Source organism: Moschus berezovskii, chromosome 3 (assembly GCF_049115385.1).
Source record: "Moschus berezovskii isolate FMDL1 chromosome 3, NW_MosBer_1.0, whole genome shotgun sequence".
Taxonomy (NCBI): Eukaryota; Metazoa; Chordata; class Mammalia; order Artiodactyla; family Moschidae; genus Moschus; species Moschus berezovskii.
In genome coordinates, this window is record NC_142462.1 from 80,057,502 (window position 1) to 80,083,246 (window position 25,745).

Consider the following 25,745-nt stretch of genomic DNA (forward strand, 5'->3'; position numbering starts at 1 on the left):
TGTTATATCTATTTTTTTCCCTCTGCAATTAAAGAACCAATTGTGTCATTTGACCCATCTCATGGGATATAGGGGCTGTAAGAGCTGGACTTGAAAACCAGTGCTTTGGATGATTATGAGTCACTACGGATCTTTGCAGAGAGGAGTGACGTGATCGGAGAGATGCTCCAGGAGGTTTATTTTGGAAACTGTATGGATGGCTTAAGCAGGGAGAGCATGGTGGCTGACAGCTGGGTAGGAGCTATTGTAGTCATCTAGGGGAGAAGCCGGAGAAGGCAATGGCAACCCACTCCAGTACTCTTGCCTGGAAAATTCCATGGATGGAGGAGCCTGGTAGGCTGCAGTTCATGGGGTTGCTAAGAGTCAGACACAACTGAGCGACTTCACTTTCATGCATTGGAGAAGGAAATGGCAACCTACTCCAATGTTCTTGCCTGGTGGACGGGGAGCCTGGTGGGCTGCTGTTTATGGGGTTGCACAGGGTCGAACACGACTGAAGTGACTTAGCAGCAGCAGCAGGCGAGAAGCAATATTTGCTACCTGAACCTGGCAAGTGGTAGTGGGAAGAGAGAAATGGGAAATGCTGGAAGCAGAAACTTTAAGAAATAACTTATATACAATTAATTTGTCTCAACTTTTCTTATTTTATTCCTCAAAGGCACTTCTAAATTGATAAGAAGGAGACCCAATTAAAAGGACTTGTCTGATGATAGAATGGGTTTTCCAGGATTTCCTCAGGGTTTAGGGCCACATTTTGTATGTAGATGTGAAAGATTGTCTGCCTGAAACCATTGCCTGTGCTAGCAGGTTTCTCTTTCTTAAGAAATCTTTGGATTCCATAAGGGTTCATTTCCATGAGAAACATTGAGAAGAGCAGATTAGTCGGGTCGCATAGTTCTCAGTTTGTAGCTGACTCCTGTTTTCCTTTGAGCTCCTGGCCTCTGCAGTGCCCATTTCAGGAACCAATCTGACATCCTCAATTCATGCCCCTCATCTCCTTGGTTCCAGTGACCTTCTCTTCCGTAACACCTCAGCAATCCACTCAGTGCCCACACCCTCCTCTTCTTGCTTCTGAGATGGTGATCTCTGCCACACCCCTCCCTCTGTCAGAGTCCCCTCTCTCCTGTCTGCTTTCTCTCACTAAACCTGTTCTGACTCTGAATTTATTCCCTTGATTCCCACCCTGGTTTCTGTCTGGCCTTTCTTTCCTCCCCTCACTTTATATCTTCCTTGATGTACCTGGTTATCTGTTACTGGTACCAGCCACCTTCTCATCCCTTTGATCTTCTCAGAGAAGTACTCCTCGCTTTCTCCAACTCTGAGTCAACACAGCAGTCTACTTGGATTTCTGTCCTGACGCCATAACTCTATAACTGATTACTGTTGTTGTTGAGTTGCTAAGTTGTGTCCCACTCTTTTGTGACCCCATGGACTGTAACCCACCAGGCTCCTCTGTCCATGGGATTTCCAGGGCAAGAATACTGGAGTAAGTCACCATTTCCTTCTCCTGGGGATTTTCCTGACCAGGGATCGAACCCACATCTACTTGCATCTCTTGCATTGCAGATTCTTTACTGCTGAGCCATTGGGGGATGCCCACCCGGTTACTGTCTCCCTTAAATGAAAGACTTAAAGGTTAACAGAATCCCTGATGTTACTTGGAGATCTTTTTGTTTATGCCCTTTCATGTTTTTCTCTAACAAGCTGTTCTCTTTATTATTTTCTTCAAGGATCCAGTTTCTTTCCTAATTTCATTCTCGGCATTTGAGCTTGTCCTGCTTTTATCTAACTCACGTCACTAGTAGGAGAAATCCTCCCGACTTTACGTACAACCCCCCAGAGTTTTTTATGTTTTACCCCTCATCAGTGATGGCGCAGTGTCATTCCATTCTAAATCCTGTTTCGCAGGGCTTCCTGATGACCTACTGACCTGTCTATAAATTCTGATACTATTGACTGTTTTATCAGTTGGGGTAATTTGACTGCAAATAACAGAAAACCCAAATTGACAAGGCTTAAATAAAAGGCTACATGAAAGACGTCTTGGAAATAAAGACAGTTCCAGAGTTGCTTAATTCATGACTTGACATTGTCATCAAAGACCCAGTTTCTTTAGCTTTCCTCCCTTCCATTCACAGTATATTAACTTTATTTTCTCTCTAAGCTTGTCCCATTGGCCAGAATCACATCACATGCCCTTGCCAAAGTCAGTCAGTGGCAGGGGGAATGGGTTATCTGAAAAGTTTATAATTGTCCAGGTTTGCAGGCTGGGGTTGGGAACAAGGCCAGGCTCCTCTCAGGTATATAACTTTTCAGTAGCTGAACAAAACTGGAATTCTCTTAGTGAAGCACAGGGAGAAGAGCTGCTGGGGAGACTGTTTCTAGTGGCTTCTGCAACACCTCCTCAGTGCTGAAAGGCTTTGCTTCCCTGATTTATGAGCACTGATTTTCTTGCTTCTCTGAATAGTCTCTACATCTTGGTTTACTTAATAGCTTTTTCCTTTTTCTTCCTTTTAAATCTTGGCTTTCTTGGTATGGTCACCTCATCATTTTTAAAAATAGAAATATAGTTGATATACAGTGTGCTAATTTCTGCTGTACAGCAAACCAAATCGGTTTTATGTGTCTATACTGATGTATATATTCTTTTAAAAATTCTTTTCCATTATGGTTGGTCACAGGATATTTAATACAGTTCCCTGAGCTCTACAGCAGGACCTTGTTGTTTATACATCCTACATACACTAGTTTGCATCGGTTCATCCCAGACTCCTAGTCCATCCCTCCTCCACCCCCTCTCCCCTTGGTAACCACAGTCTGTTCTCCGTGTCTGTTTCTGTTTGGTGTAGAGGTTATTTTGTGTCATTTTAGGTTCCACGTCTGATAGCATATGGTATTTGTCTTTGTCTTTCTGACTTACTTTACTCGTTGCTGCGAAGTCTATCCATGTTGCTACAAATGGTGTTATTTCCTTTTTTTTTTTATTGCTGTCACCATGTCTTCTTGATCAGTGGTATTTCATGAGACGTAGTCATTTCTGTGATTCCATCTGATACCTGTATGCTGATAATTCTTAAATCTATGTCTATGCTGACTTCCATCTCTTGAGCTCCATTTTCTTTCTTTTCATCCTTTCTTATGTTCTGTATCTCAATTAATCATATCATTTACTAAGAATGTTGCCTCCTGTTGTATGTTTTCCCCTTAGCAGACTCCTGTTTTCTACTCTCTGCACATTATCTCAACAAATAAAAACAACAGCAAGAAAATCCCATTATCCAATCTTCCTTGCAGTTAAGTATGGCCAAATGACTGAAATCTGGCCAGTGAGTGTTATTTAGGAGAGTTGTGTGTGCATTCCAGGGAAGGCATACCTCCCTTAGGGCCCTTTATGCCCGTATCTCTTTTCTTTTCCGCTCTTAAAATCAGAATGATGACTCAGTTCAGTTCAGTCGCTCAGTCGTGTCCGACTCTTTGCAACCTCATGATTCACAGCACACCAGGCCTCCCTGTCCATCACCAACTCCCGGAGTTCACTCAAACTCATGTCCATCAAGTTGGTGATGCCATCCAGCCATCTCATTCTCTGTCGTCCCCTTCTCCTCCCGCCCCAAATCCCTCCTAGCATCAGAGTCTTTTCCAGTGAGTCAGCTCTTCGCATGAGGTGGCCAAAGTATTGGAGTTTCAGCTTTAGCATCAGTCCTTCCAATGAACACCCAGGACTGATCTCCTTTAGAATGGACTGGTTGGATCTCCTTGCAGTCCAAGGGACTCTCAAGAGTCTTCTCCAGCACCACAGTTCAAAAGCATCAATTCTCTGGTGATTAGCTTTCTTCACAGTCCACCTCTCACATTCATACATGACCATTGGAAAAACCATAGCCTTGACTAGACGGACCTTTGTTGGCAAAGTAACATCTCTGCTTTTTAATATGCTATCTAGGTTGGTCATAACTTTCCTCCCAAGGAGATGACTAGAGTTTCAGAAATCACCTTGGACCCTGCAGAGATGAAGATGGAATCCAGAATAGAAAGAGGCTGGTTCTTTATAACCACAGAGCTGCCATATCAACTTTGGAGTGCTTTCTGTGTTTTTACATGGCAAGTTAGTTCTTGTTTATTTAGGCCACCATTTGTGTGTATTGGGGGTGGGTAGTAATGTTTCTCTGTTTTTGTTGCTTAAGTAGTTTTTGACAATTCATAAGAGGTATTTCTATTCTTGTTGCCTAAGCAGCACACCCCCTTTCACCTCAAGCTAATTTGTAGATTATAGCTATAAAGTAGGAAGCTAGGTCCTGGAAACAATATAAAACCAGAACAAGATGACCCATTCTACACTCATAGATTTGTCCCAAGTAAACAGTTGGCTATACCAGCTGTAAGCAGGGACATGTTGGATTGAAATTCAACATATTTTGTTGATGGGTATATCATTTGGAACAAACACTAGTTGTTTGAATAGTTTGGCAAGAAGTATTTAGGTTTAGGATGTTCACACCTTATAACTTCATCTACCAGCAGTTCTATTTCTAGATATATATAAATCTCCTACATGTGTACTGGGAGGTTTGTATGCCCTGTTCACCACTCTGTTGTTTGTTAGAGCAAACATTTGGAAGCAAAGGCAACTGCCTGGTGGTCCAGGCTTTCACTGCCAAGGTTGCAGGTTTGATACTTGGTCAGGGAACCAAGATCTAGCAAGCTGATTTTTTTTGGCAAAGCCAAAAAACAGAAAAGAAAAAAAGTGAAAGCGACCTCAATGTCTGTGAACAAGATGTGGATGAATAAGTGTGTTCAATCAACTAAATTCCCTCAATGTCTGTGAACAAGATGTGGATGAATAAGTGTGTTCAATCAACTAAATTCCCTCAATGTCTGTGAACAAGATGTGGATGCATAAGTGTGTTCGATCAACTAAATTCCCTACAGTAGTTAAAATGAAAGAACTAGAAATACACGTGTCATTATGGGTACATCTCAAGAATAGTGTTGAACAAAGACATCAAGTTGTGGGTTATAGAAAGCATGATGCCATTTATATAGTTTGAAAAAATACAAGTAAAAATTAGTAGCAGTATAGCTGTTGCTTTCCCTAATCAGGGTCTCAGTGTTTTTTTACCTGGTATATACTGTTAAGAGCTCAATAATTTATCTTCCTTTTCCATTCTCTTCCATTCCAGCTCATCTTTAACACTGCCACGAATCTAATCCTCCACTGAAAATACCTTGGATTTCCTACCTTGTGTTGGATAATGCAGTCCAATCTTTTAGCATGGTGTTCAGGATAGTTTCTAGAATCATCTGCTTTCACTTCTTCTCTGTCCTGTATTTACTTGTTCTCCAGCAGGTTCTCAAGTTTTCTGTGCTTGCAGGCAGTCTCTCTGAGTGACTCTCAACTCTTACCCTTTTTCACTTGACAGAAGCTCAAATATAGGTTTTCAAGGCCCAGATCCAGGGTCCTTCTTTGTCCAGAATCCTTCTACCTTCCCTCTCCTAGACAGGATTGGTTATTGACTCCTCTGTCTGCTCCTAGGACTCTATGCACCAGGGGTATAAGCATGTGGCTTGGTGTATTGCAGTTTTGACCTTGTTTGGAGCAGGATCATTGTTTTGTGCATCTTGACTCTAAAATTCTTTTGCATAATTTCAGGACAAAGTCTGTGATCATTAAAGGTTGTATTGAATGCTTTTTTTTTTTTATAATTTGTGAGAGGAAAAGTTTGCCTTTAATACAGTTTGTACTCATGTCTCAGTTTCTTTTGAAAAATTTACAAATATTCTAACACAGTGATCTTTAGGGGTTTTCAAGTTCATCTTTACAAGAACCAAAAAGATGAATGATGTTGTATTTTAGGGGAGTGATAGAAAGGATTATATGGGGGGGATTTTAAGGCTTACTTTTAAGCCAGGAAAAACCTAGGAATGAATTAGGTGGTGATTAAAAAAAAATTCTTCCTTGAGAATATACATACATACTGTTTTTTGGGGGAGGGGTTCTTTTCCCTTGCGTTGTTAAAGTGATTTTTACTCACTACAAAATAAACATCAGAAAAATGAAATAGAAGTTTTAGAGGAATATCAAATTTTGGTGACTTTGTATTTTTTTTTTCTAGGCACAGAGACATAAAGTTATACAAAAACAGGATCATCCTATAAATACTGTTTTGTAACTTTTTTTTAAACCTGACTATCTTGAACGTGTATCCATGTCAACCAATTAAGCTTCATTATCATTCTTTTTAAATTCAGGCATAACTTATTTCTGAATTGTATAAATCTTATGTGCACAGCATAGGCACTGCCCAGAACAAGGTATGGAGCAGTTTTAGTTCTGTGGGAGGTTTTCTTTTGGTTCCTTTGTGGTGATGTGACAGCTGCATCTTGGTTGTAGTTACATGAATTACATACATGTGATACAATTTTATAGAACAATACATAATACACATGCACACATGTACACGAAATGAGTGCATGTAAAACTCATGAAATTCAAATAAACTCTGTAGTCTAGTTAATTGTATTGTGCCAATGTTAATTTCTTGTTTTTGACTATACTTATATATATAACATGTTACCATTGATAGGAGCCAGGTAAAGTTTACTGACCACTATTTTGGCAACTTCTTGTGATTTCGTAATTTTTTTTTTAATTAGAAAAAAGTTTCCTTTATGTCTATTTTGTTATTTAATGGATGTCTTACAGATTATTGTATAAATATACAGTAACTTATTTTACCCGTTCTCTATCCAGAGCTTTTGCTAGTACAATTTTGTGATGAGCAACCTTGTACATATTTTTCAAAACTAGTTTGCATATTGTCTTATCTTGAAGAGTCACTATAGGGTTCTTGTAAGTCATTTTCCAGTGAGTATATACAGGTTTCATGATCATACATTATATAAAATGAGGCAAAACTGTCCAGGGGGGATAATTAAGATTCCTAGGTAGGTATCCCAGCAGAATTGTGATTTCTAGCTTTTCCATCTGCCTATTGCCAAGGATCGGGGATATTGAACTCTGTTCCAAGGAACAGAAGATATAAATGAAAGTGGTGCCTCATTCATTCACAGGTCAGTACATTGTTTCTCAAGGGTGAAATATTTTTAGAAAAGATTCATTCAAAGGTCATCTGAATGGCAGACTCAGTTTTACATGTTTATTTCAAGGATAAAGCCATAAGAGTAGTTATGCTAAATTTTCCTGTATTGTCCATTCTGACTTTGAGAAGACCAGCATGAACACAGACTTCTTAAAATCAAAATGTACTTCATGTTACTCCTCAGTGGTTGAGGGCAGAGATAGGTATGTTTTTGGCAAAGCTCATGTTAAAGGAGGATTGTTTCCCTTTTTGGCCTGACAGGTACCATATACTTTTATAGTTGATTAAAGTATGTTTTTCTTGTTGCTGTTTTTTGACAGCAGTTTTCATTTCACTTATATTTTATTGGAGCTTCCCTGGTGGCTCAGATGGTAAAGAATCTGCCTGCAGTGCAGGAGACCTGGATTCAATCCCTGGATCAGGAAGATCCCCTGGAGAATGGAATGGCTACCCACTCCAGTATTCTTGCTTGGAGAATTCCATGGACAGGGGAGCCTGGCAGGCTATAGTCCATGGGATTGTGAAGAGTTGGACATTGTCTTTGATCCAGGGAACTCAGTTATTTTCTCATTAGAACGTCTAACTCAGACAAGTGAGAAGAATATAATGAACATTATTACTTCTCATATCCAACAAAGAAGACTTATACTTGTCAGTAAGATTGGTGATGAGCATATTGTGTTTATTTGTGTAATATTTGAATAAAATTTGTTGAGGTAATTGATATTGGTACTTTTCCAATGAGGCCTTCGTTGAAATGTTTAACTTTAAAAATTTAAAAATTTAATTTTTTATACATGAAAACTTCTTTCAAATGACCTTATTTTCTGTTACTTTCACATGTTTATTTTTTATTCCAGCTGAGAAAAATTAACTTTCTCTCAGATTCTCCTTTTGGAGCAATCACACATATGTTCTGCATTTTCTCATCAACTCCATTACATTCTAGCCCTTCCTTGTTTTAAATTGCTTTTCTCATTATATCCAGAGAGTTATTTACAGACTAAACCAGTGTAATGCCGACAAACCTGAGAATTTATTGTTTTACCCTTTCTATTTATGCCATTTGTAACTCATATATATCTTTATATATATCTTTGGTTGAAATTCCAAATTTTGATAGCAAAAGCAGATAGTTATTAACTTTATGAATTGCCCATCTGTCTCTTTTCTCTTCTCATAATTATATAAACATTGACTACAGATAAAAATTGGAAGCATTTGCAAATACTTGCCTAAACTGGAATTTAAAATAAATGAATTATGGAAAAGACAATTTTCTTTCTTTTGCATAATATCCTTAAACTTTTGATCAATTATTAGTTGTTGCTTGGGAACAAAAGTATAATCAGAAATATTAATGACTTAAGTGTCTGTATTGTGGGGTAATCCTAGTTTGAGAGTTGGACTGTGAAGAAAGTTGATCACCGAAGAATTGATGCTTTTGAACTGTGGTGCTGGAGAAGACTCTTGAGAATCCCTTGGACTGCAAGGAGATCCAACCAGTCCATTCTAAAGGAGATCAATCCTGGGTGTTCATTGGAAGGACTGATGCTAAAGCTGAAACTCCAATACTTTGGCCACCTCATGCGACGAGTTGACTCACTGGAAAAGAGTCTGATGCTGGGAGGGATTGGGGGCGGGAGGAGAAGGGGATGACAGAGAATGAGATGGCTGGATGGCATCACCAACTTGATGGACATGAGTTTGAGTGAACTCCAGGAGTTGGTGATGGACAGGGAGGCCTGGCGTGCTGTGATTCATGGGGTGGCAAAGAGTTGGACATGACTGAGCAACTGAACTGAACTGAACTGATGCCTATCAAAGTCGTTATAGTTTTCTGGGTGTTTTTCTTCTCCTTTATGTGCTCTGCTTCTTTGAAACTATTCATAAACTTCAGATACTGTTTTGCTGATGAAAACTTTCAGTAAATTTCAGGAGTAAATTAGAGTCCATCAAGAGAATGTTCTAAAGGGCTGTTTTTGCATGGTTACTTTTTATGTTCACGGGTTTGTTGCTGTTGAACTCTGGGCCAGTGTTGATAAACTCCCTTTTTAGGAGTTTGCAAGTACATCATGAGGAACGCTGGGCTGGAAGAAGCACAAGCTGGAATCAAGATTGCCGGGAGAAATATCAATAACCTCAGATATGCAGATGACACCACCCTTATGGCATAAAGTGAAGAGGAACTAAAAAGCCTCTTGATGAAAGTGAAAGAGGAGAGTAAAAAGGTTGGCTTGAAACTCAACATTCAGAAAACTAAGATCATGGCATCTGGTCCCATCACTTCATGGGAAATAGATGGGGAAACAGTGGAAACAGTGTCAGACTTTATATTTTGGGGCTCCAAAATCGCTGCAGATGCTGATTGCAGCCATGAAATTAAAAGACGCTTACTCCTTGGAAGGAAAGTTATGACCAACCTAGATAGTATATTAAAAAGCAGAGACATTACTTTGCCAACAAAGGTCCGTCTAGTCAAGGCTATGGTTTTTCCCGTGGTCATGTATGGATGTGAGAGTTGGGCTGTGAAGAAAGCTGATCGCTGAAGAATTGATGCTTTTGAACTGTGGTTCTGGGGAAGACTCTTGAGAGTCCCTTGGACTGCAAGGAGATCCAACCAGTCCATTCTAAAGGAGATCAATCCTGGGTGTTCATTGGAAGGACTGATGCTAAAGCTGAAACTCCAATACTTTGGCCACCTCATGCGACGAGCTGACTTACTGGAAAAGACTCTGATGCTGGGAAAGGTTGGGGGCGGGAGGAGAAGGGGACGACAGAGAATGAGATGGCTGGATTGCATCACCGACTCTGTGGACATGAGTTTGAGTGAACTCCGGGAGTTGGTGGTGGACAGGGAGGCCTGGCGTGCTGTGATTCATGGGGTCGCAGAGAGTTGGACACGACTGAGCGACTGAACTGAACTGAACTAGTGAACTTTCCCTCCTTGAACATGTGGAATAAATGACCTCCTTATTCTCCATTTTAACCTTGAGCTGTGAAACCCCCTCTCAGCTGGGCCCAGTTCTGCAAGCGGCTGCCTGCCTGGCCTGTTATTACTCCATGAATCATTGCTGGCCTTATTAAACTATTTTGGGCAGCAGCCTTTCCATTCTCCTCCGATGAACTGTGAAGACTGGAGTTGCTGCAGCAGCAGAGTCCTAGTGTGGAATCGGAACGTGAAGGCAGGAAGGGTCACTGGTTTCTAATACAGGGTTCTACCTTACAGAACAGTAGTGTCTGCTCATTGAGGCCACTTGGTGTCTTGAAAATTTTCTTTTGTTTTAGAAAGTAGACCCAGAAAGTGTATTCTTGAATCGCTAGCAATTAAAATGCTTGTAAGGCAGTTTGATCTCCCCGCCCCCACCCCCTTTTTCTTTCATTTTCACTAGGACAAATGACATAACTTCTTTCAGGTTGAAATAGGGAAAGTGTGGCCAGTGTCACGGCTGGTATAAGGATGAAGATAAGACATGTAAGGACTAACAGCAAAACTGACAACTAGCTAGTACTAGTCAGTAGAGGAAATCCTCTGGCCTGCGGGAAGGAGACATTATAATTATGTAACCTGAATGTTTCATTTTAAAGATCAGTCACTTGGACTCAAGGAGGTTGTGCCTACCTGATGGCATATCACTGTATATTGAAGAGCAAGGGTGAGAACTCAGCTTTTCTAACCCCTAGTCCACTGTGTTTCCATTATACCACATAACTTCCCCATTTGTTATTGGTTGAGGGCCATATCTGAACAATTCTCAGCCTTGTTGATGGAGGTATTTATCACTTATCAGAAAATATTCTTCCATATGAGGCTGTTTCATACTTCTCATTTCCTAACTCCTTAACAACAACAACAAGATAGGTAGTCAACGTATTGGTTTCCTACTGCTGCTATAACAAATAAGTTTAGTGGCTTAAAAAAATACAACCATATTCCCTTATGGTTCTGAATGTCAGAAGTGTAAAATCAAGGTACCAGCAGGATTACACTTTTCCGGGAGGCTCGTGTAGAACAAGAGCCTTTGCTTCTTTGCTTTCTCTACCTTTTAGAGGCCACCTGCGTTCGTCGCCTCGAGGTCCCACATCATATCTCTTTACATAGTATTCCACTAACTCTGATCTGCTGCTTCCCTCTTATAGGAACCCTATGAGTACATTGGCCCCAGATGGATAATCCTGGATGATCCATCTCCAGTGTTTAATTTAACGAAAGTGAAAGTATTAGTCATTCACTCGTGTCCGACTCTTTGTGACCCCGTGTACTGTAGCCCACCAGGCTCTTTTGTCCATGGAATTTTCCAGGCAAGAATACCGAAGTGGATAACCATTCCCTTCTTCCGGTGGTCTCCCTGATCCAGGGATCGAACTGGAGTCTCCTGCCTTGCATGTGGATTCTTTACCATCTGAGCCACCAGCGAAGCCCTTTAGCTTAATGATATCTCTGCAAAGCCCTTTTTGGCCATAAAGTAACATTCGCTGGTTACAGGGATTAGGGTGTGGCTATCTGGGGGCCATTGATCTATCTACCATAGACAGTCACCTGCTTCCAACTCAGAATTTCCAAACTGTCCTTTTTCACCTCTGGTTCTGAATGTTTCCAAATTAAATCCCATTTATCAATTTGCTCACTTACCTTTTTGCTAGCCATTTTCTCTCTTCCCTCTGTGCTCCATAAGGAGTTTCTCCTTTTAGACGAGACCTGTTCTAGAAATGCGAGGCATTGACACCACCCACTCAGATGACTGCTCATCCTTCTCAGCAGTGGTGGGGAATGGATTTCTGGGAGCATTTCCAGAGCGCACTCTGTACCTCTGAACATGAGCTTCCTGTGAGAATGTTAGATAACTTTTGAAATTTACAGAAGTCATTTTCATATTCTACCGTGTATGTGTTTGGGGTTTGGATTAGGAGAGATTTGCTTCCTGTGTTTGGATATAGGTCATATTTGAATTATTGTTGGTGGAAGTCTCTTGGTGAGTTTATTTAAAATCAGGGGTGGTCCTTCTAAATCTAGGGTCCCTAAACCCTAAAGGCTCCGTGGAAGGCCTTCATGGAGCCAGACCTCTGAAACTGTGCAAGGTCGAATGATTGTTTTCCTGGAAAGACTGGACCATACCTCTTATTAGATTTTTAAAGAAGTTAGTGACCCAGGAAAGGTTACCATGACCAATTGAATCGATGGTGGGTGGTTTCTTTTCCATTTTGCTAATGGGTAAAAGGCCCTTGGAAGTACACTGCATGTACTTTTTCATATGTAATGTGATCTCTTTTTTTAGCTGGGACTCAACTTTCTCCATTCCTATGGAAATAAACCTCCCATGAAGGTTTATTCTGTTTCTGCTGGCATATTCTGAGACATTTTGGAACAGGATATGGGAAACCTTTGTTAAGTGTAATCTGTATCTTGGATAGGCAATATATAATTTGTTTGTTTAGACAGGAATTGAAGATAAAATGTTGTCCTCCCCACCCCCACACCCTCTGAACACCAGATGTTTTACTTGGATTTTTTTCCAGTACATATTTCTTTGGAGCTGAAAACTAATTTCCTTTAATGTCTTGTCAGGCATTTCCCTCTCATCTTTGATCACCATTTACCCTTTCTTCTGACTCCTTAAGTTTCCTCATAAAGAAGGTATAATATTTTCCTGCCTTTATCATTAACTTTACCTTCACCTTTATCCTTACTTTGCCTTATGGGAACCCAAAGGATGAGGACTGACTTGGAATTTGCTGAGTTTTCATACACTGCCAGATAGGTGAGGCTTAACGATAGTAAAGGAATGTTGTGTATGTGTAAGGCAAAAAGCAAATGAACCCAATTATTTCCTGTTTGATTCACTTCATATTATTTAAAGCTTAGTGAGCAAAACAAATGACCAAAGGTAATTATTTATGCTTTCTGAATTGTAAAGGCTTTTAAAAATAGGTACAATTTGGAATTAAGCTTCAGTTCAGTTCAGTTCAGTTCAGTCGCTCAGTCGTGACTGACTCTTTGCGACCCCATGAATCACAGCACGCCAGGCCTCCCTGTCCATCACCAACTCCCGGAGTTCACTCAAACTCATGTCCATTGAGTCGGTGATGCCATCCAGCCAGATGACTGCAAAAGGAAATTCATTAAGGTTCACTGACTTGGCAGACAAATTTTGAAGCACCAGGCAGAAGAGGGAGATTAATTTTCCATTCAATAAAAATCTCCTTTCTTGATGAGTTTATCTTCCTTTTTTGTTGTGTTTGTAAATGTGTGGTGTTTGGGAAAATTACCCCTTTGGCAATAAATAGGATATATACAAAATCTCTTTGAGAACTTTGGGACATTATGCAAAATAATGCTTAACTACTATGAATGGAATACATTGCTTTTGACAAAATTCACTTATATTCATTTTTGTTTAAAACAAGAATGTAAGTCTCATTTGGCCTCATTTAACCATTTTATAGATAGAAAAAAATTGATATTGGGATAGATGGTCTTTATAGCATTATGTAACTATTTAGTGACAAAGTTCAACTCAGGAGTCCAGAAACGGACTCAGTGATCTCTTATGTTATACTGCCTGTGTTCTATAGAAAGAGGAAAAGGCTGAAAGTTGAAGGACATAGATTTCACGCCTTGTAAATGAAACCACAATGAGGTGTACCTGTACACCCACCAATTAGCACAGCTGAAGCTTACCATGTGTTGGCTTGGATGTGGAGCAACTGGAGCTGTCGGGCATGGCTGGTGGATGGCTGGTGGGAGTGTGAAAAGGCACCGCCACACGGAGAGCAGTTTGTAACATTAAACATGCTTCCCTTTGGCCTAACAGTTCTGTTCCCATGCATTTACCCAAGAAAGGTCTATATGTAACTGTTCACAGCAGCTTTTTTATAACCACTAAAAGCTGGAAACAACTCATATGTTCATCAACTTGTAGAGAGACAAATTGTGGTATATTTATTTACTTATTCCATGGAATTCTACTCAGCAATGAAAAGGAAGGAACCATTGATATAAACAACATGGTGACTGGAACTCAGAAACATTGTTGAGAGAAAGAAGCAGAAACAAGAAGATATTCTGCATGATTCCATTTATATGGAGCCCTGAAACAGACAAGAGTAGTCCTAGTGATAGGAATCAGAGGTGGAGGTGTGGGGGTTGACTGCCAAAGGGCATGAGGGTACTTTCTGGGTGAGGGAAATGTTCTATATGTTGCTGAAAGCGGTGGCTCTATTGGCATACACATGTCCAAGCTCATCATCAGTTCAGTTCAGTTCAGTTCAGTCGCTCAGTCGTGTCCGACTCTCCGCGACCCCATGAATCACAGCACGCCAGGCCTCCCTGTCCATCACCAACTCCCGGAGTTCACTCAAACTCATGTCCACAGAGTCGGTGATGCCATCCAGCCATCTCATTCTCCGTCGTCCCCTTCTCCTCCCGCCCCCAACCTTTCCCAGCATCAGAGTCTTTTCCAGTGAATAGGAAAAGGTGTACGTCAAGGTTGTATATTGTCACCTTGCTTATTTAACTTCTATGCAGAGTACATCATGAGGAACGCTGGGCTGGAAGAAGCACAAGCTGGAATCAAGATTGCCGGGAGAAATATCAATAACCTCAGATATGCAGATGACACTACCCTTATGGCAGAAAGTGAAGAGGAACTCAAAAGCCTCTTGATGAAAGTGAAAGAGGAGAGTGAAAAGGTTGGCTTGAAGCTCATCATAGTGTATACTTAAAAGGGGGCATTTTAGTGTGTGTAAATTATACCTCAATAAAGTGACTTTTTTAAAGAGATAGGATCATGAGATATTAAGATACTTAACAGCAAAGCACAGATGGTGTAAAGCGTAAAATATTTTTACCATGCCATTGAATTTTCTCTGGTCCATTATCTCTCTCAAAAGTGTAGTCCTTCTGTTACTGTCCCCTTGCCATTTGCCTGAGAACACATGTAACTACAAGCCAGCATCCCATTGTGGAAAAAACTGAACAGCCCGCCCATGCACATTTCCACAAGTGAGTTTCTTCTGTGCTTGAGAATATTTTGTCAACTTAAGCAGCAACCATGGGAATCATTTAGAGCTTCCATTATTAATTCTTTTTTACTTACCAAAAATTTACAAGCACAACTATATATGCAAATAAAATAACATCCGGACACATGCCAAGTGTTTTTCTGTTCTCTAGGAGGAAGTTTAGAAGATTTGTAGACTGAGTAGGTTGAATTTATAGCTATATTCTCTGCTTAAAAAATCTAAAAATAAGAACGCTGGCATCAAAGTTGGTGTTCTGAGTCATATTTTAAACCCTGTAAGCCTGTGGCTTTGCAAAATGCTATTCAGAAAACTCTATACTGCATATCCAATATATCTTCATCTTGCCAACTCCTCCGCCAGCTTCTTTCAGTGATTTCTTTCAGCAATGTCTAAGACTGGATTGTAGTCATATGGGTCCTCTTGAAATGAGTTCTAGGTATAAGATGAGAGCAGCCTTGCTTCTCGCTGAATCAAAGATTCCCAAGAGCTTTCTCTTTAGTCTAGTTGAGGATTATTCAGTAACCCAAGGCACACAATGGAGAATCAAAGTGAGTAAAAATTAGTGATTATATTCATTCTATTGCTCAACTAAAACACGAATGTCACCAGTATTTTCTGTGACTGTACCTATTGTATGATAGGTATTCTGCGAGGCTGCAGGGTATAAAGATGAGAAAGAAAAGTATCTTCCCTCTAGAAACTTATAATTCAGTAAGGAGACAGACATGCACACAAAATTTTTCATTTTCAAAATACAATTCCTAGAATAAAGTATGTGCAAAGGCAGCCTGGTGTGCGTTAGCCTTGGAATGTTAAGTCCATTTAGCCTAATGTGTCATTTAAAGCCAGTGTTTCCTTATTGATTTTCTATCTAAATGATTTATCTATTAATGTAGTGGAGTGTTAACGTTTCCTACTGTACTGTATTACTGTCTCTCTTTTCCCCTTTAGCTCTATTGATATTTGCTTTATATATTTAGGTCCTCCCATGTTGCGTGCATAAAGATTTACAAATATCATACGGTATCCTCTTGTTGGATTGACCCCCGTATCATTCCATAACCATTTTCTTTGTCTTTTATTACAGCCTTTGTCTTAAAGTCTGTTTTGTCTAAGTATTGCTACCCCAGCTTTCTTTTGGTTTGTATTTGCAGGGCATATCTTTTTCCATCCCTTCACTTTCAGTTTGTGTGTGTCCATGCATCTGAACTGAGAGTCTTGTAGGCAGAGGAATGATAGGTCTTATTTTTTTTAATTGGATAATTTATTCTATTTGCATTCACAATGTTTATTGATAGGTATGTGCTTATTGCCATTTTGTTAGTTGTTTCTTGGCTGTTCTATAATTCCTTTTTTCCCCTCTCTTCCTTTGTGATTTGACGATTTTCTGTCGTAGTATGCTGAGCTGCCTTTGTCTTTTGTGTATTTGGGAATGTTAGGGAGGAGTGGATAGAAAGTGTAGCACCATTGGAGCTACAACGAGGATGACTGCTCTGCCATGTGTACATTGGGGGCAGAGGTGAGGGGTGCTCAGGGAGTTTGTGGGGAACTGCAAGTGGATTGGTGTTGCTGGAAGGTGAAATGTGAGGTGGATTGTTGTGGGAAGCAAGGTTCGTGTATAGCGTGGAAGACTTGAGGCTTCCTCTTGTTAAGTCAGTAGTTTTCAATCCTGTGACTTTTTGTTATCTGGGAGGTTTTTAAAAAAGTGTTAGTACCTAGATCCCAGGACTGTTGAATTACCATCTTTAGGAAGAGGATGTGAGTGTGCTTTTTTCTTTAAACTGTTCATGGATGGGAGTACCCTGGTGGCCTAGTGGTTAGGATTCCAGGCTTTTATTGGTGTGGTCCAGGTTCAATCCCTGGTCAGGGAACTGAGATCCCACAGGCCTCACGGCACAGCCAAAAATGAAATAAAAGGTCCGTGGATGATTCTGATTTGTAGTCAGATCATCTATTATATGTAGGTAATGAGTGACCACTGAAAAAATTTAAACAGGGGCATGGCATGACCTGTCTTGTTCAAACCACAGACTGGAGAGCTTTATGAACTGGTGTCCATCTTGTAAACGCTGCTTCTCTAGCTGCAAATAGTTTGCTATCATTTCCCTCAATTCAGAACAGCGAGGAGTAATTGTTCTGGATATAAAGAAATAACTGGTTCTATGTGGCACTGCATACCAAGTCCTGTTCCAGGAGGGCCCCTAGTCCTTGTGTCTGCCTCTTCATCGCACCAGTGCAAAACTGATGGCTGATAAGGTTTCACTCCAGAGCTATTTAAGGATCATTTTAATGAAACAGAATAAGTTTTTATTTGACTCCATGGGTGCCATCCTATCTTAGAAGTGATCCATGGAAACGGAAACAGTTATTCTGTTCAGTCTTTCCACTTCACAGAGATGGGTCCAATATTGGCTGTGAAGTTGGACTTGTCTACCCTGAAAGCTCTCTGAACTCTTACCATGGTAAAGTGTAAAGGAGGAAGCCTGACTTAAACAGCATTTATAGAAACCCACCTCTCTTCCCCCTTCTCTCCTTCTGGATATAACCCAGGATGCTGTTGGCTGCAAACAGTGATAGAGAAAGTCAGTGAAACCTTCTCATCAGAATGGGGACCCTGAATGTAGCTCTGAGAAGCTGGAGATTGCCCTTATGCCAGGGACGCGGGGAATTTAACTTAGAAGGAAAGCCATCCTTGTAGAACTCATTTAAGACACCCAGTACCTCTCCTTTTGGCAGGCCTGCCTACTGGCCACTAGAAGGAAGAAAGTTTTTGTTACAAATTGAGAGGCCCAGCCGAGAGAAGTATGGAAACTGTCTTGGATTTTAGAATATTTGGGCTGGAATTGGACTATTTCTTTTATTCTTGAAAAGGCATCTGGACACATATTGCTATAGGTGGGCATCCTTCCTAGTGTTTCAAGGCCCAGACAGCAAATAAAAAAGTAAGGTAGATATACTGACCTCATCTTCTCCACCTACACGTTCTTCTAGGGTTTACGCTGAAAGGGGAAACTGAGGGGAGGTCAGTTTTTTATGGTAGCTGTAGCTCAGTGAAAACGATCATTTCTATTTCAGTTGTTGGTTCCTGTGTTCATATATAAAGAATGTAAAACACCATACTCTGTGTTCATGCACTTTAGTAATCTTTAATAACGTTTTTTGAACGTTCATTGTATGAATGGGTTCACTGTGCTCTTATAAGATCCGAAGACATATATAAAAATGGTAGATTTTTATGCCTCTTTCCTTGTCCGCTTTGCATATACGTGTGAAAGTGAAAGTGTTAGTTGTTCAGTTGTGTCCGACTCTTTGTGACCCCATGGACTATAGCCCACTCCTCTGTCTGTGGAATTCTCCCGCTAAGAATACCAGAATGGGTTGCCATTCCATTCTCCAGGGAATCTTCCTGACCCAGGAATCAAACTCGGGTCTCCTCGATTCTCTACTGTCTGAGTCACCATGCACAGAAAAGAGAATAGAGAAGGAGGACAATGATAGCAGTTTTAGATAGCTGATTTGTATCATTCCTAAAGAAAGAAAATAGCCAACCAACCCGAGACAGGACACATCTGATTCCCAAGCAGATCCAGGAGCAGCACAGCCGTGGATCTAAATATTCCAGGAGAAAAGTAATGTTGTTGGACATGGAACAGCCTTCTGATATCATCAGGTTGGTGAGCACTCAGCCTTCAGGGCAACTGATCAAGCTGGAGATCATTGACATCGATTGTCAAAATATTTCAAAGTGGAATTGACTGCCTCAGAAAGTCATACATTACCCAGCAGAATATTCACACCAGTTAAAACCAGCCTGACACAAGGTAGGCAGGCACTGAGGAAGTATTAGGAAGTAAATGCCGTCATGACAATATCAGCAAGAAGCTTACCTGGGTAGCCTTGGTTCTCCGAATTGGTAATTCTGTGTAGAAATCCACACTGGATAGCACAATTAACAGGAAAGCTACAACTCAAGAAAAAGAAGTACAAAAGTGTAAGAGGCAGACTCTTGCTACCCCCTCTATTTTAAGTGATTAAATAAATCATCTTAAATATGTTCTCATTATAAAAATGTTGAAATTACAAAAAATCAGTAAGAAAAAGAGGTGAAAAACGCTCTTTGATTTGCCATCCAAGTTCAGTTCAGTTCAGTCGCTCAGTCGTGGCCGACTCTTTGCGACCCCATGAATCACAGCACTCCAGGCCTTCCTGTCCATCACCAACTCCCGGAGTTCACTCAAACTCATGTCCACAGAGTTGGTGATGCCATCCAGCCATCTCATTCTCTGTCGTCCCCATCTCCTCCCACCCCCAATCCCTCCTAGCATCAGACTCTTTTCCAGTGAGTCAACTCGTTGCACGAGGTGGCCAAAGTATTGGAGTTTCAGCTTTAGCATCAGTCCTTCCAATGAACACCCAGGATTGATCTCCTTTAGAATGGACTGGTTGGATCTCCTTGCAGTCCAAGGGACTCTCAAGAGTCTTCTCCAGCACCACAGTTCAAAAGCATCAATTCTTCTGTGCTCAGCTTTCTTCACAGTCCAACTCTCACATCCATACATGACCACGGGAAAAACCATAGCCTTGACTAAACGGACCTTTGTTGGCAAAGTAATGTCTCTGCTTTTTAATATTATATCTAGGTTGGTCATAACTTTCCTTCCAAGGAGTAAGCGTCTTTTAATTTCATGGCTGCAGTCAGCATCTGCAGTGATTTTGGAGCCCCAAAAAATAAAGTCTGACACAGCTTCCACTGTTTCCCCATCTATTTGCCATGAAGTGATGGGACCAAATGCCATGATCTTAGTTTTCCGAATGTTGAGCTTCAAGCCAACCTTTTCACTCTCCTCTTTCACTTTCATCAAGAGGCTTTTGAGTTCCTCTTCACTTTCTGCCATAAGGGTGGTGTCATCTGCATATCTGAGGTTATTGCTATTTCTCCCAGCAATCTTGATTCCAGCTTGTGCTTCTTCCAGCCCAGCGTTCCTCATGATGTACTCTGCATATAAGTTAAATAAGCAGGGTGACGGTAGCCCCTATTAATTCTTCGAGCATTTCCTGTGATTTTCATTTTCAATATGCATTTTATGTAGTTTTGTGTACTTTTATATTTCATATTTTTCTTTTTAAAAAGTTATATTTTTCTTGGTTACGCAGGATCTTTGTTGTTGTGCCTGCTTTCTCTAGTTGTGGCAAGCGGGGGCTACTATTCATTATGGCGCATGGGCTTCTAATGGTGGCGGCTTCTCTTGTAGAGCACAGGCTCTAGGCATACGAGCTTCAGTAGTTGTGGCACATGGGCTTAGTTGCTCTATGACATGTGGGATCTTCCTGATCCAGGGATCGAACCCATATCCCTTGCATTGGCAGGCAGATTCTTATCCATTGTACCACCAGGGAATTCCTAGTATATTTCTTTAAACATGAATAATTTACATGTTATAATTCTTCACAAATATCTTTAGAAGCAATTGTATAAAATAATATATTCCGATCTAATTTGCTTAACTTTTCCTCTGCTGTTTGGCATTAAAGTTGTATCCACTTTTTGCATATTACAAATGTTGAGTCAAAGGGTAAAACTATAGCATTTTTATAACAACCATTAAATAGGTTTCTCATGTACTTTATTTATACTGCTATCAGCAACATGTGTCATAATTTGCCAATCCTTCCTCTCACTGGGTATTGATATTCAAAATTACTTTTATACTCTCTGAAATATAGTATCAGCAACTGATCAGGTAAGGGAGGGTTCTATTGGACTGATGCAGGGGTTGCTCACAACCCCTGGGCTGGAAGCTGGAAGCACAGGTGGAACTTGGCAGGGCCTCAGACACGGCCCAGATCCATCCATCCTCCCATTCTTTTTTCTGGTCCTAAAACTGTCACTCAACCCTACCCTCCTCCCACTTCTGTACTGACCCTAAGGTAAGCAAACTTTGAATTTAGAATTAACCGTGTGGTTTTCTGTGAGGAGGATGATCCATCACTTTCACCCAAGAAGGTCTGGGTCACTGAGAGTGTGGGGAGTTGAATGGAGAAACAGAAATGCTTGACCTGAAATTCTGAAGCAGGCCTGGGGAATGATGCACACACAGCGGGGTTGACAGCAGGGCTGTGAATCAGAACCAGGTGGTCAGGCTGGAATGAGGTCAGGTGAGGATGGGGGCTGAGCCAATAGCTCAGTGTACATCTGAGGAGGCCTGGAGAGGGACAAGGGGATGGCGGGAGGGACTGGGAGGGTGTCCTGAGTTACTGCATACTCCCAACTCTCATTGGGGTTTACTGTAATGATGAATCATACAATACATTCTGTCTCTTTGATTGTTTAATGAGTGATAGGTGTTAGTGAAACCACATTCCAAAGGCACCAAGATATCCACTGAAAAGTTAATTTCCCTCCCACCCCAGTCACTCAGCCACACAATTCCTTGGGTGAGGAAACTGAGGCACAAACAGGCAGATTGCTCAAGATCACTATCACAGTGTATGTAAGTTATTCTGAGGTATTTTTTAAAACAAATTACATTCCCAGTACTAATGATATTAAAGGAACAGAGATCTCGCATATGTCTTTGAGGTGCTCACTATGTACAGCCTCTGTTCTGGGGGTTGGAGACAAGGGTGATGAAAACCATAATTTATATTGACCACAAGAGACATTGAGAAGTTGCTGAAAATCACGACTTTTCATGTGTCTACCCTATAAAATATATTTTTAAAAAAATCCATCTATTTGACCTTGGTAGCTCATTTCCTTGGTGGCTCAGACATTAAAGAATCTGCCTTCAGTGCAGGAGACCCAGGTTTGATCCCTGGGTTGGGAAGATCCCTTGAAGAAGGGAATGACTATCCACTCCAGTATTCTTGCATGAAGAATTCTACAGACAGAGGAGCCTGGTGGGCTACAGTCCATGAGGTTGCAAAGAGTCGAACATGACTGAGCAACTCACACACACACATGAATGCTGTATTTCAACAAAAAAATCTTTTAAATTCTGTAATGAGGACTCTTATTTGCCTTCACTTCTGGTTAAGCAGACATTTACTGAAACGGAAATTTCTGGAGAGCTTCAAAAATCCACCAGCCCTCACAAGTCATAGAGATCCCCTGTGAAGGATTCATGTGTTTGTATGGGGTTGGGGTAGGCCTCGCACTGTGGCCCAGGGCCTGTTTGTTCACCAGTTTAGGAAATCTGGGGAAGGACAGGACCAGAGAGCGTACACCCTATTTCTCCATGCTGCAGCTGGGGTGCTACCACTATTGAACTATATTTTGGAATGGAACTTGGACGATGTTTTCACCCTCTAAGAAAACCCTATCAACTCTGCTTCACAGGCATTGCATTGGTCTCCCTGGTCTTACCTGGGTATGTGACCATACACTAATAGATTTCTATGAGAAAATGTGTTTAAAGTTTTAAACAGCTGATTTATGACTACCTTTGGGGGATATCACCTCTCAGAAGTTGGAATTATCTATGCTTGTTCTGTTTACCTTGCTCTTTTGACTGTAGACAATGAATTTTAGGCTTTTCATTCTCTTGGGTGGTTCCTTTGGCTTGTGATGGCTTGGTCTGTGTGAATATGTGAGTACATGTGCATATCTGTTTTAACCTACATGGTGGTATTTCTGAGAATTAGAGATGTCATAACTTGAAAAAAAAAAATGTGGGCCTGAGTCATTGCTAAATGTAAGGCAGGCATACAGATGAAAGATCAACCAACTGCTTTGGAGCTTGAAGATCATTTTAACATCATATCCAGATTTGGCTTTTAGTCATTCTGTAAGGGTTTTAATTAGACCCCTGATTGCTTGTAAACAGGCCTTCAGTGACCTAAGCCAGCAGTGCTGACCATGATAGAAGAAAGCCTTTGAGATCCTGGAAGACCCATGTTTCATTTCTGGATATGATTGTCAAAAACCTCTCAAATGATCTATTTGTGAGTTCGCGGATGACTAATGTGGCTGCCAGAATTGACAAGTCTTGACCTAATTTATATTGGTGTTTCCACATGTTGAAGTTGATTTTAACCTATGACTTTTGCTGTTCATTCTTTCCATGAGATCACTAGAGTATATTGAGCTTCCCTGGTGGCTCAGTAGTAAAGAATCCACCTGCAATGCAGGAGATGCGGGTTCGACCCCTGGGTGAGGAAGATTCCCTGGAGAATGAAATGACAATCCACTCCAGTATTCTTGCCTGGGAAATCCCATGGACAGAGGAGCTTGAAGGGGTACAGTCCCTGGGGTCGCGAAAGAGTCGGACATGACTTAGCGACTAAACAACAACTAGAACATATGGATTCAGAAGGCTTTATAGAGACTGATCTGAAGTTATAGACTTACATCTTGATATTTTGTTCATTTGTTTTCCGTGTATGGTATTTTATTTTATTTTGAAAAAGAAATGTTTTATTCCTCTTTGCACAGAGCAGTATGTGAAGGTGGCTACCATCCTGACTCCACATATCTCTTACACAGAAATGCCCCCTCACGGGTGCCCAGTTATCCGCCCACGCTCTTGGAAAACTGGCAGTTAGTCAGTGGGCCAGAACTCAAAGTCTCAGGAAGATTTCTTGAGACGCTTTTTGTGGGAAGTTTTGGGTCGGCGGAGAGATGAGATGAAACAGTGGCTGTTCCTTCCTCTGTCTTCCTGGGGGAATCCAAATCCCCAAGGTTTTCTGAAAAAAGTGCCTCTCTCAGTGACCAAGGGCAGGGAGGTGCCCAGACCTACTGCCTGGATGTGAGGCTGAGGCAGAGAGAGGACAGGATTAAGCAGCAGACAGAGACTGTAGACCCAAGGCAGAGGAGTGAGATGCGTGTCGGGGAGAAGGGGCTGAGAGCGCCCAGAGGCCCAAGTCATAAATCCCACCCTGTCCCTGTTCTGAGCAGAAACTCTCCTTCCAAGACTAGAATGGAGTTTTAGTTTAGGGACTGGCTTTGCTCCAGGGCATGGAGAGGACAAGCCAGGCGGAGATCCCACGGGTAGTGAAGGTGGAGAGTTAAGGTACTGGCCCAAGAGACAGACACTCCCACAACAGACACTCACAGACCACAGCAGTTTTGAAGTTACAAGCCAGGATCGGGGTTAAAAAAAAAAACACAGCTGTGTTTGAAATAAAGAATTTTATAGGCCCTCTCTAATAAAATGTAAATCACTGCTTCTTCCACGCTGTCCCCTGCCTATGAGTTGTTCCCAGTCTTTTTTCCCAAGGCTGGCGACCTGGGCAGTAAGAAGAAATGGGAGAAAATACCAAGCCCAGCCGGGCTGCGGCACAGGCCTGATATGTCTCTCCCCACCCTCACTCATTCTATAGAAAAGAATTCCCTCTCCCTCCCTTTGCTGGACATACAGGCTGTTGGGATAAAGGCAAAGGGAGGAAAACACTCAGTACATTCTTTCTCCTGCTTTGAAGCGTAGCTACAGCAAAGAGCACAGAAATGGAGAAAATACAGGGGAGCCTAATCCAGTGGAGAAAGGAAGAGGGTGCTGCCCCTGCCCATGTCCAAACCTACTGAGCCTGACTGACTCCAAGAACTGCCAAAAGGAGGGAGAAGGAACGGGAAGTGTATATGGGTTTGGGGTGGGAATGAGGAGGCAACAACAGACAGGATGGAGATTTAAGGATCCCTGTGATCCCCGAGATGACCCTGAGAGCATCATTTGGGGGACTGCATGACAAGTCACAGCCAACGTGGATTTTTCGAGGGGGTGAGGAGCCAGAACAGTAGGGTCTTCACCGCAGGAGGGACCGCTTGATCTGTTCTTTGGCTGACTGCAGCACCTGAGACACTGTCTGCTCCGTAAGGGGTACATCTTCTCTCCTTAATGCCACCTGGTGTACCACTTGCTGGGGATCGCTCTTTAGGATCACCCCTCCATCTACAGTTTCGTCCACAGCCAAGAAGAGCCCCTCCATGTTCTCCAGCAGAGCTCGCTTTTCTACATTTTTCCTCAGCATCTGGCTCAATGAGTCGAAGAGGCAGTTCAGAACAGTCATGAGCATCAGCTCATTTTCATAGGAGCTGCCGATCACATAGAAATAGAGATCAATACTGCTTTTGTATACCACTGTCAGGCCTTCCAAGAGGGCAATTTCACTGTCAGTCCGATGGGTCTTGTTGAAAATGTTCTTCTCAAAGGCCTTTTGCTCCTTGACACTGGGGTAGGTGTCGTCATAGTACTTGGCAAAAAGTAGATCTCCATCATTGTCCAGAATCAGGATGGCTTTGATGGTATACAGGGAGGGTTCCAAAATCAGCGCCTCCATCTTGCCCCGCAGCTGGTGCCGACGTGGAGCCACCGAGTATGGTATTTTAAATCACTCATAGTGAAGTTTTCAAAACTTTCTTATTGGAGTTCATTCATCTTTCAGCGCACAGCATAGTTCTTTCTTTTTTGAATCTTAGGACTAGATTCCAGTGTTACATATCAGATTCAGCAAAAGTAGATTCACCTGAGCACCAGTGGTTTTTGAGGGAGAAGATGGATAACTGCATATCTGATTCTGTTTGATTCAAAGATTATTTTTAGGAGGGTAAGATTGTTTTTATTGATATATTATTCAGTGCCACAAAACTTACCCTTTTAGACTATTTAAGTTTATCATACTAAGTGA

At 41.4% G+C, this 25,745-nt stretch overlaps 1 protein-coding gene and 1 pseudogene across 6 annotated transcripts in view; one reads left to right on the plus strand and one right to left on the minus strand.

Annotated features, from left to right (window-relative positions):
- OSBPL3 (oxysterol binding protein like 3) overlaps nucleotides 1-25,745 on the plus strand; it is a 211,202-nt gene that overhangs the window by 45,984 nt on the left and 139,473 nt on the right. The window contains exon 2 of one of the 6 annotated variants that reach the window (XM_055421004.2): nucleotides 14,626-14,789. The exons of the other annotated variants lie outside the window; for them this stretch is intronic. The gene's annotated coding sequence lies outside the window, so the exon portion shown is untranslated. The remainder of the gene's footprint in view (nucleotides 1-14,625; nucleotides 14,790-25,745) is intronic. 6 annotated transcript variants of the gene reach the window in all.
- Nucleotides 24,768-25,409, minus strand: LOC129552529 (coatomer subunit zeta-1 pseudogene; annotated as a pseudogene).